The sequence below is a fragment of the Periplaneta americana genome, chromosome 12 (assembly GCF_040183065.1).
Source record: "Periplaneta americana isolate PAMFEO1 chromosome 12, P.americana_PAMFEO1_priV1, whole genome shotgun sequence".
In the NCBI taxonomy this organism is placed as follows: domain Eukaryota; kingdom Metazoa; phylum Arthropoda; class Insecta; order Blattodea; family Blattidae; genus Periplaneta; species Periplaneta americana.
The window spans coordinates 166,992,493-167,004,357 of record NC_091128.1 but is presented as its reverse complement, the minus strand read 5'-3'; the positions used below and the strand labels follow the sequence as shown (position 1 = coordinate 167,004,357).

Below are 11,865 nucleotides of genomic sequence, written 5' to 3'. Positions count from 1 at the left end.
TAGTAATCCAATTATGAATGGATTACATACGTAATCCAAATCTGTGTGTGATCCAATTATGAATGGATTACATATGTGATCCAAATACGTGGATTACATATGTGATCCAATTATTGATGGAATACATACGAGTTTGGAATCCGGAACCCGGAGTTTGGGAACCGGAACCCGGAGTTTGGAATCCGGAACCCGAAGTTTGTGGCCCGTTTTTTGGGTCCGGAGGTTGGAACCCGGAACCCGAGGTTTGGGTCCGGGACGCGGAGTTTGGGACCCGTAACCTGGAGTTTAGTCCAGGAACCCTGAGTTTGGGACCCGGAACCAGGAGTTTGGGACCAGGTACCCGGAGTTTGGGACCCGGAACCCGGAGTTTGGGCTCGGAACCCGGTGTTTGGGATACGGAGATTGGGACCCGTAGTTTTGGATCCAGATCCCGGAGTTTTTGACCCGGAACCGGGAGTATGGGACCCGGAAACCGCGGTTTGGGACCCGGAGCTTGAGAACCGGAACCCGGAGTTTGGGAGACGGAACCAGCAGTTTGGGAAGTATAACCTGGAGTTTGGGACCCGGCGTTTGGCAAGTGGAACCCGGAGTTTTGGAAGCATAAACCGGAGTTTTACCCGGAAACCATAGTTGGGGATGTTGGAACCCGGATTTTGGGAACCGTAACCCGGAGTTTGGGAACCGGAATCGGGAGTTTGGGTGTCCTCCCGTAACCTGAGTCCTGAACCCGGAACTCTCTGTCCTGGACCAGGAAGACAGAGTTGTCCCAGAACCCTAACCGGAACCTATTGTTCTTTATCCAGGTCCGCGAGTCTTGGACCCGGAACGCAAAGTAGTTTTCGCGGAACCCGGAATCCTGAAAGCGGAGGCCTGTACATAGATCCCGGCGTCCTGGACAGGGAGCCTGGCCGAAGTCGACGACGAAAAAGAAGTACATGACGACGGCGGAGACGAGACGATTTCGACGACGAGACGAACAAGACGAAGATGACGAGATGAAGTGGAAGACGACGAGACCTAGATGACTTTTCAACTACGAAGACGATAATGCCACCTAGACGAAATTAGACGGGACGAAGTCGACGTCGACAATGACGAGAAGTCGACGAAGACGGGACGAAGTCGACGGCAAGTACGGGACGATGTCCACTACGACGACGAGACGAAGTCAACATAGGCGAGACGATGTCGACGTCGGCGAAGAGGCAAAGTGGATGGCAACGACTAGACGAAATCGACAACGACGAGGAAATGAAGTCGACGACGAGATGAATTCGATGACGACGACCAGACGAAGTCGACGACGACGTGAATATTTTCATAGTCTACTTCGGGTCGCGGCGATGTCATGGATGAATTATAATAATGTAGTTCATTAGGTTGGCCTGCCTTGTGTAATGTATTTATTTTCATATACAATTGTTACAAAAGAGTTCTAATATACATGTTATTACTAAAATTCAATCGACTTATGCTTAATTACAATAAGCGTATTATTTATTAAGTATGTATAAATGGCGTATGTCGTTTGCGTGAATGTGAACAATTAGTAAATTCACATTATGCTTGCATTCTTGCAAAACAAATGGGTACCTGTATCTCGTCTAAATGATACACATGATATAGCCTATACATTTCTTGTCATTTGTGAATAAAATAATTGTAAACTGTTTGCCAAAAAAAAATTGATAATTAGTAATATCTGAACGTATTACACAATTGAAATTTGTTGTGAATCTATTTGTTGTGAAAAGTGATTTTTTGAGTGTGAATCGAGAGTGACTTAAGAGTGACTCAAGACTGACTTGAGTGATTAAAGTGTGACTTGGGAGTGTTGTAAGATTAATTTAGAAGAGATTTGGGAATGAAACGAGATTGACTTCGGAGTGAATGAAGAGTGACTAGGGAGCAAATCGAGAGCGACTTCATAGTAAGTTAGGTGTGACTTAAGAGTGAATCGAGAGTCATGCGTGTGTTAACTGATTTATGAGAGTTTTAAAATTGACTTTGGGCTTAATCGAGAGTGTATTAAGAATGACTCGAGTATGACTTGGGAGTGTTTTAAGATTTACTTGAGAGTGACATAAAGATTTGGGAGTGACTGGGCACTTACTTCGGAGTGAATCGAGAGTGACTATGGAGTATATCGAGACTGACTCGAGTGCAAATCGAGAATGACTTGGGTGTGACTTAAGAGTGAATCGGGAGAGACTTAGGTGTGACTTAAGATCGTTTCGACAGTGAATGGAAAGTGACTTAAGAGTGATTTGGGAGTGACTTGCAAGTGTTTAGGATTAACATGAGAGCGAGTTAAGAGTGACTTGGGTGTGACTAGAGTGAACAGGTTTCAGTACCGTATTTCGTTATATTACATGTCAAACAAAATCTAATGTAAATTACTGTCTTTCAAACAACGTTCGATAACGTAATTTTTCTGTAACTTAAAAAGTGCGTTTCGAATATTTTCAAGCAAGAGAGTACGATGCAATGTTTATTTTTAGTAGGTTACTTTACGACGCTTTATCAACATCACTGGTTATTTAGCGTCTGAATGAGATGAAGGTGATAATGCCGGTGAAATGAATCCGGGGTCCAACACCGACAGTTACCCAGCATTTGCTCATATTGGGTTGAGGGAAAGCCCCGGAAAAACCTCAACCAGGTAACTTGCCCAGACAGGAAATCGAACCCGGGCCACCTGGTTTCGCTGCCAGACCCGCTAACCGTTACTCCATAGGTGTGGACAATGTTTAATCATCAGTATCAATGTTACTGTAAGTTCATTAAAAATGATCAAAATAAAATGTTGTATTCATAGTGATTTGCATCTTATTATGTTTAGATTTATGATTCTATAATAAACTCATCCAAACCCCAATGATAGAAAAGCTTTGATAAGGGCCGATCCACATTCAACAGGTACTACAGCGGTCAGGCGGCCTGCAGAGCTCGCGAAATAAAGTGGACTCCTTCATGTAATTTTGTTTATAGTGATATTACTTTATTGTCATAAAATACAAAGTATACAGGCATAGTCAAATGTATATTTAAAACAAATATCATCAACATTATATATTCTTTTGTTAAAATAGACTTAATAAATATAGCCTGTTCCTACATTCCTTAATAAACTTATATCTCCGCTCATGTATTGTTATAGTCACTATACTGAAGGTTATTCATTACACATTGCATCTCTATCATCTATTCCTTATCTTTAGGAAATACTAGGCCTAATGACGTCAACATTTCATACTGTGAGCCTCCTATCAACAGTTGTAACTTGTTGAGTATTGAAAATCATTGTCAATGAAATTAGCTTTTATGATGTTTACAGTTTGTCTCTTATTGTTAAGAAATATTTCTCCTCTATTCATCTATACATATTACAAACTAACACACACGTAGTTACAGTGCAATTAAAGTGTTTAACACATTTCATGAAATGAACTTGAATTATTTAACTAAGCCACTCACTCTTTCTCCTCACATTGCAACTCTTCACGTGTCCAGCTGTATCATGCTGCAAATATGATCACACCAATCTGCAACATGGAGGGAACATCACTTGGCAGGCAATCCAGCGACATTCTGCCATCTACCCGAGGAAACCGCCTGCAAACATAAGCAATGTTTTCAAATCAACAATGCAACAAAGAAATCATAAAATGCATAAACAAGACAAAGCAAATGAAGAATGAGAAAGGAAAAATATTCATTACTAGAAAAACAAACATTGCAAATTGACCTACTCAAAACGCATTCATCAACTGATATAAAAGAAAAAAAAAAGTCCACATTTTATCCTCAATGTCTTTCTAACTTTGTATCATTCAAATTTGAAAATATAATTTGCAACCTAAAGCATTTTCTTTTAATGAATAACTTTTGAACAGACTTCATTCCATTACTAATTGACCTACTGGCAAACTCCAGTCGCGAAAATTATTCCGTACATACGGACAATTTTAAATTCAATTATTTATCTTCAAACATTCAAAATATATCCCTCATTAGAATATATCTGTATATTCATAGCATTAAATAATTATAACCAATTCAAAATAAGAATTTTAGTCTGCAACATAGCCACAATTTTGAGATTAGACTTGGTACCTGAATGAGATATTTTGCCCAATTTGACGTCTACATTTTGTCTGCTGCAAGGATAATAAATATATGAAAATGTTAAAAACGAGAAACAGACATTGCAGATGGTGTAAGGTATACAAAGTACAGTGCGCTTATTGCTACAATAAATGTCCAAATAAATATGGAACTACTAAGATAATGAGTATTTCTTAAAAACTACAACAAAGGAGCAACCCGATGAAACAAGAACAACACTAATTGCCAAACTTTTGAAGAAATTTGACATTACTAAAGTCGATGTGTACCTAATGCAAACAACAGTGTAAAAAAGGGATTCTCTCACTGCAAGGGATAAAAATTTAACAACTGAAGCACAAGACTACAAAATGTGCACGGGACTTGCTAGAATTTATTCGTGAATATTAGTGAACATGCGGGAATGCTACAGTGAAAAGGGCAGTTTTCTGAGCCCATTCCTTATTCTAGTGTAGAGAAAAATCTGTTTTCGAAGGTCAAAATTACAATTATTTTTTCATATGTCGATCCCTACAGCCCACATGCCTGGTGACAGAGGGTTGTCTTTTATACTATAGATAGAGTACCTGGAGAATTATTCACTGCATTTATCTGCTCTGTTCTCACTACATATACAGCGGAGATATGGCGGCGAAAATGTAAGTGGAATAGAAGTTTCAAAGCCTTGCCATTTTTTCTCGATAATCACTTTGTGTTAGAGATTCCCATTTTGATGATATCGTGTCCGAAGTAAGTCAAGGACGAATAAAAGAACACATCCCGTTCCTCTATATCGCCAATATTTCCGGAAATAATGGCCATACCGAGGATCGGGATGCGGTCCTGTATTCCCCCTTGACTTGCTTCTTACACGATAGTATCAAAATTGAAATCGCGAACACAAACTGCTTTTCGACATTCTAGCCGCCATAACTCCGCAGTACGGGTACTGGGAACAAAGTCAATGGGGGCGTTGAATAAAGCTCCTCGAACTCTATCTCCAGCGTAAACGACAACTCTCTATCCAAGTGCGTTTGGACGGGAGAGACTTGCAAAATTTCAAAAATGGGTCATTTTGACCCTCCAAAAAAGAACTTTTTCTACACAAGGAGAACGGGGCGATTCAGGGGCCCGCCCTTTTAACTGTAGCATCCCCACATCTCCACTAGTAATCACCGCTAAAATCCGGCAAATCCGCCGCACTTTATTCTAGCCTTAATTTTTGGGTACCTAAAATATTTCAGTCTCTAAATCCCGGAAATAATGGCCATACCGAGGAACGGGATGCGGTCCTGTATTCCCCCTTGACTTGCTTCTTACACGATAGTATCAAAATTGGAATCGCGAACACAAAGTCATTTTCGAAAAAAAAAAAATGGGAAGTGTTTAAACCACTACCCCGCCGACATTCTAGCCGCCATAACTCCGCAGTACGGGTACTGGGAACAAAGTCAATGGGGGCGTTGAATACAGCTCCTCGAACTCTATCTCCAGCATAAAGGACAACTGTCTATCCCCTTGCGTTTGGACAGGAGAGACCGGCAAAATTTAAAAAAAATGGTCATTTTGACCCTCCAAAAAAGAATTTTTTCTACACAAGGAGAACGGGGCGACTCAGGGGCCCGCCCTTTTAACTGTAGCATCCCCACATCTTCACTAGTAATCAGCGCTAGAATCCGGCAAATCCGCCGCACTTTATTCTAGCCTTAATTTTTGGGTACCTAAAATATTTCAGTCTCTAACTCCGGAAATAATGGCCATACCGAGGAACGGGATGCGGTCCTGTATTCCCCCTTGACTTGCTTCTTACACGATAGTATCAAAATTGGAATCGCGAACACTAACTGATTTTCGAAAAAAAAATGGGAAGTGTTTAAAACCATTACCCCGCCGACATTCTAGCCGCCATAACTCCGCAGTACGGGTACTGGGAACAAAGTCAATGGGGGCGTTGAATACAGCTCCTCCAACTCTATCTCCGGCATAAAGGACAACTCTCTATCCCCGTGCGTTTGGACAGGAGAGACCGGCAAAATTTAAAAAAATGCTCATTTTGACCCTCCAAAAAAAGAATTGTTTCTACACAAGCAGAACGGGGCGACTCAGGGGCCCGCCCTTTTAACTATAGCATCCCAACATCTTCTCTAGTAATCAGCGCTAGAATCCGGCAAATCCGCCGCACTTTATTCTACCCTTAATTTTTGGGTACCTAAAATATTTCAGTCTCTAACTCCGGAAATATTGGCCATACCGAGGAACGGGATGCGGTCCTGTATTCCCCCTTGACTTGCTTCTTTCACGATAGTACCAAAATTGGAATCGCGAACACAAACTGATTTTCGAAAAAAAAAATGGGAACCACTACTCCGCCGACATTCTAGCCGCCATAACTCCGCAGTACGGGTACTGGGAACAAAGTCAATGGGGGCGTTGAATACAGCTCCTCGAACTCTATCTCCGGCATAAAGGACAACTCTCTATCCCCGTGCGTTTGGGCAGGAGAGACCGGAAAAATAAAAAAAAATGGTCATTTTGACCCTCCAAAAAAGAATTGTTTCTACACAAGGAGAACGGGGCGACTCAGGGGCCCGCCCTTTTAACTGTAGCATCCCCACATCTTCACTAGTAATCAGCGCTAGAATCCGGCAGATCCGCCGCACTTTATTCTAGCCTTAATTTTTGGGTACCTAAAATATTTCAGTCCCTAACTCCGGAAATAATGGCCATACCGAGGAACGGGATGCGGTCCTGTATTCCCCCTTGACTTGCTTCTTACACGATAGTATCAATATTGGAATCGCGAACACAAACTGATTTTCGAAAGGAAAAATGGGAAGGGTTTAAACCACTACTCCACCAAATTCTAGCCGCCATAACTCCGCAGTACGGGTACTGGGAACAAAGTCAATGGGGGCGTCGAATACAGCTCCTCGAACTCTATCTGCAGCATAAAGGACAACTCTCTATTCCCGTGCGTTTGGACAGGAGAGACCGGCAAATTTTCAAAAAATGGTCATTTTAACCCTCCAAAAAAATTTTTTTCTACACAACGACAACGGGGCGACTCAGGTGCCCGCCCTTTTAACTGTAGCATCCCCACATCTTCACTAGTAATCAGCGCTAGAATCCGGCAAATCCGCCGCACTTTATTCTAGCCTTATTTTTTGGTACCTAAAATAATTCAGTCTCTAACTCCGGAAATAATGGCCATACCGAGGAACGGGATGCGGTCCTGTATTCCACCTTGACTTGCTTCTTACACGATAGTATCAAAATTGGAATCGCGAACACAAACTGATTTTCGAAAAAAAAAAAATGGGAACCACTACTCCGCCGACATTCTAGCCGCCCTAACTCCGCAGTACGAGTACTGGGAACAAAGTCAATGGTGGCGTTGAATAGAGCTCCTCGAACTCTATCTCCAGCATAAAGGACAACTCTCTATCCCCGTGCGTTTGGACAGGAGAGACCGGCACAATTTAAAAAAACGGTCATTTTGACCCTCCAAAAAAGAATTTTTTTTACACAAGGATAACGGGGCGACTCAGGGGCCCGCCCTTTTAACTGTAGCATCCCCACATCTTCACTAGTAATCAGCGCTAGAATCCGGCAAATCCGCCGCACTTTATTCTAGCCTTATTTTTTGGGTACCTAAAATATTTGAGTCTCTAACTCCGGAAATAATGGCCATACCGAGGAACGGGATGCGGTCCTGTATTCCCCCTTGACTTGCTTGTTACACGATAGTATCAAAATTGGAATCGCGAACACAAACTGATTTTCGAAAAAAAAAAATGGGAAGGGTTTAAACCTCTACTCCGCCGTCATTCTAGCCGCCATAACTCCGCAGTACGGGTACTGGGAACAAAGTCAAAATTGGAATCGCGAACACAAACTGATTTTCGAAAAAAAAATGGGAAGGGTATAATGGCCATACCGAGGAACGGGATGCGGTCCTGTATTCCCCCTTGACTTGCTTGTTACACGATAGTATCAAAATTGGAATCGCGAACACAAACTGATTTTCGAAAAAAAAAATGGGAAGGGTTTTAAACTACTACTCCGCCGACATTCTAGCCGCCATAACTCCGCAGTACGTGTACTGGGAACAAAGTCAATAGGGTTGTTGAATACACCTCGTCGAACTCTATCTTCTATATGAGGGACAACCCTGTATCCCCGTTCGTTTGGACGGAAGAGGGCGGCAAAATTACAAAAAATGATCATTTTGACGTTCCAAAACCTTCAGAGGCCTGCACTTTTAACTGTAGCATCCCCGCATGTTCAGTAGTAAACAGCGGTAAAATCCGGCAAATCCGTCGCCCTTTTTTGTAACCTCAATTTTTGGGTACCTAAAATATTTGATTCTGTAATTCCGGAAATAATGGCCATGACGAGGAACGTACTGCGGCCTTATATCCATTAAAATTGGAATCGCGAACACAAACTGATTTTCGAGAAAAAAATACCAAGTCTTTATTTAAAGCCCTATTGCGCCAACATTCTCGCCACCATATCTCCGCCGTATGTGTAGTGAGAACAAACCTGATAAGTGTGGTGAACAGAGCTCCTCGCACTCTATCGGTAATATAAAGGGCAACCCTGTGCCACCAGGCATATGGATGCTGCAGGCCGTTAAATTTTCAAAATATGGTAATTTTGACTGTCCAAAACAGACTTTTCTCTACACAATGTGAATGAAGGGGTCCAGAGAGCCGCCCTTTTTTACTGTAGCATCCCTGCATGTTTACTAATAATCACCAATAAAATCTAGCTTATCCGTTGCAATTTTTTCCAACCTTATGTTTTTTCCTTTCTAATATGTTTGCCTCTATTCTCCGGAAATAATGGCGATACCAAGGAACGGGATGCGGTGTTGTATTCCCCCTTGTGTCACTTCGGATACGGTAGCATCAAAATGGGAATCGCGAACACAAAGTGATTTTTGAGAAAGAAATACAAGACCTTAGTATGTTCACAAAATATACTAAAGGTAATTCTTTGTTATCCTCTGATAGAGGTTCTGTCTGATAAGTACATATATTACCAGGCAGTACATCTCACTTAACTATATGTGTCAGAGGAAGAACAATGTTGTGTACATCTGAATTCTGATCGGTGTAGTAATTATGTAGCTAGTCGGCGATGTATGCAATGGAGGGTGAAAGACACTAGCCACCCTACCCCATTACCTCCTGGCCTAGTTTCCCCATAAATGGTTCCTTTTTGGTATCACTTGTGAGGTTAAGACCTGTCTTCGGACAGTGGACTAAACAACTGCGCTTCGTTTTCAGTGTGGTGCGCGGGCCAGATAATCCGTATTCACTTTACTTCGTCACTTTCCGCAAGATGACCAATAAGTGACACGCTCACTTGAGGGAGCAAAGTGTAAATGAGGAGACATTATTTTTATAATTAAAGACAAAATTGTTCTATTCATATGTCATTTTTGCTACTATGGATGACAGTAATTAAAAAAGTCTATGGCAAAGTGCATCAACATCGGTTAAAAATGCAGTAATCATAGATTACGAAACGACGGTTAAACAGTAACTGTGTTTAAAATGTAATTTCTGTGCACCATTCACAATCACCGATTACTTAAACATGGCTAGCTGACACCTCATTTAACCAGAGTAAAGTCTATGATGGTACACTGTTTCTACAAAATGGCTAAAGGAAAGCATCCATACCGCTGCAAAGATAATAGTCAACGTCTAAAAACGACTGCGCTCACTCTGTTCTACATCAAAATGAACGTGTCCTACATTTTCGCGTTGCATTTGTTTGCCTTTCGGCACTGTTATATTTACGAGTTGCATTTCTTTGTTTTTCAGTGTTGTTAGGTTAAAATCGTACAAAATGGAAAATTGGATGCAAAAATGATTATATCCCAATGTGAGGTTGAAGTATTGATAGACTTACTTACTAGATGTAAATATATTATATAAAAAAGAAGTAATATCCATAAAGGAAAAGGATGCAGAAGATGAGTAGGAATGTGTGTACGATCCAGGACCCCATTTACACCAGGGAACTGTTCATTATTCTAAGATCCAGCCATAACCTCTCTTTCTTCAGCCAGTGACATAGAGAAAGAGATATTCGAGTATTCCCTCTTAAAATACAGAAAATAATAGTTACATAGAATCGTAACATAAGCAGCCGATCCATAGGAGAAATATGACTGTTCTTGTGTTATATCAAGTGATCCATTTGTAGATTTTGATAAACGAAATCCCTCCTGAAATTTTCTGTCACCTAATTCCTCGTAAGAATTCTCTCTTTCCACTAAAGAACCTACACGCTCACGCTCTATCAAGTAATTCAAGTACTGTATTATAATAATAATCGTCTTCGAAATAAACATCTGTGGCTCTGACCGCCATTTTGCTTTACTTGGTCTACTAATCACTGGTTATCTCCTTTAACCGCTCGAATATGGTCGGTTAGAGATTACTGTGGTTAACCTCCTATTTAGTCGTAACCGAGGTCGATCCACTGTAAAAATGCTTAAACACAGGTTAGGTGACAATTTTAACCAGTGGTTACACTAACCGACGTTGATGCACATGGGCATGTATCTAGTGATATGGAGACTTACCGAATGCAGCATTTGCACCACGAATTGAGAAGGGAAGCTTAGTGGAGTCCATGACGAATGTTGATCACTAGCGACTGTACATCACCATCACAGAGTTGCGAAATTTCTCGCTGGGGTTCTTCATAATATGAGTAAGTGTAGAGGCACATCTGAAAGACAAAAAGAGTGGTTATACGACTCGTAGAAATAAAAAAGAAGCATCTTAGCATTTTGAATACTGATACGGCGAGTTTTGTGACAAGGTTAGAGAGAGTGTGGTGGGAGGTTACTAAGTGACAGGCCGAGATCTGCTCTGTAACGCGTAGTCCTGAGGTCTATGACGGGTAGTCTCCAGTTCTATGACAATGTTGGAGAGCGTTAGGTGAGGGGATGATTAAAAAACTATGGCCGAGGTTATTCACGTACTGCCATATCCTCTGCACAGGTGGATAGCGCTGGAGTTTTGTAGTAATGGTCAGTGGCGGCTCGTGACCAAATTATTTGGTGGAGCACAACTTAAAACACTAATATTGGATTAATTGAACCCATAGGTTCCTCACTACACGAACATAGCCTCGCCATACTGAATAATTGCTGAAAATTTCAATAGCAAAATGTAAATATAAAGAATGCATTATACACTAACCTTTCTACAGGGACATCATTTTATTTTTACTAACATTTTTAATATTAACCTGGCTATACCTTTTGCTACCCCTTCCCACGACTGGAGTTCAATGATACTGCGTAAAATAAAAACAAATCACTTTACTAGGTATAGGAGGGAAGAAAAGTAGTTAATCCATTTACGTAAACTAGGAAATATCGCAATTTCGAGTTTGATAATTTTCATTAAGTTTTTGTGTAATCAAAATACAGTACAGTATTAACAATAAGTGTTTTTACTCACGAACTGAGTTATCCACGCGAACGTATTCATTCTGCAGTGTATATTATACTGTCTACAGTACATTAGCGTACAATATAGAGACTGAAGTTAAATTGTAAAATAATCATAATATGGATATTTAAACACATTTTTGAAAATGGTGACCGTTCATTTCGATACAGGGTTCAGTCCTTTTGTGCATATTATCGCACTATAGACTATTGTACCTAATTCCAATTACCAGTTTCGTCCTTCGTACTAATAACTCATGTTGAAATAATTCTGT

The 11,865-nt window shown here is 40.9% G+C and overlaps 1 long non-coding RNA gene across 1 annotated transcript; it reads right to left on the bottom strand.

Moving 5' to 3' along the window:
* Nucleotides 1-2,976: 2,976 nt before the first annotated feature.
* Nucleotides 2,977-11,579, bottom strand: LOC138711159 (uncharacterized). Its single transcript, XR_011335352.1, has 2 exons — nucleotides 10,712-11,579; nucleotides 2,977-3,615 (listed from the first exon to the last, which is right to left on the bottom strand). It is a non-coding gene; the product is annotated as an uncharacterized lncRNA (long non-coding RNA).
* Nucleotides 11,580-11,865: the final 286 nt, after the last annotated feature.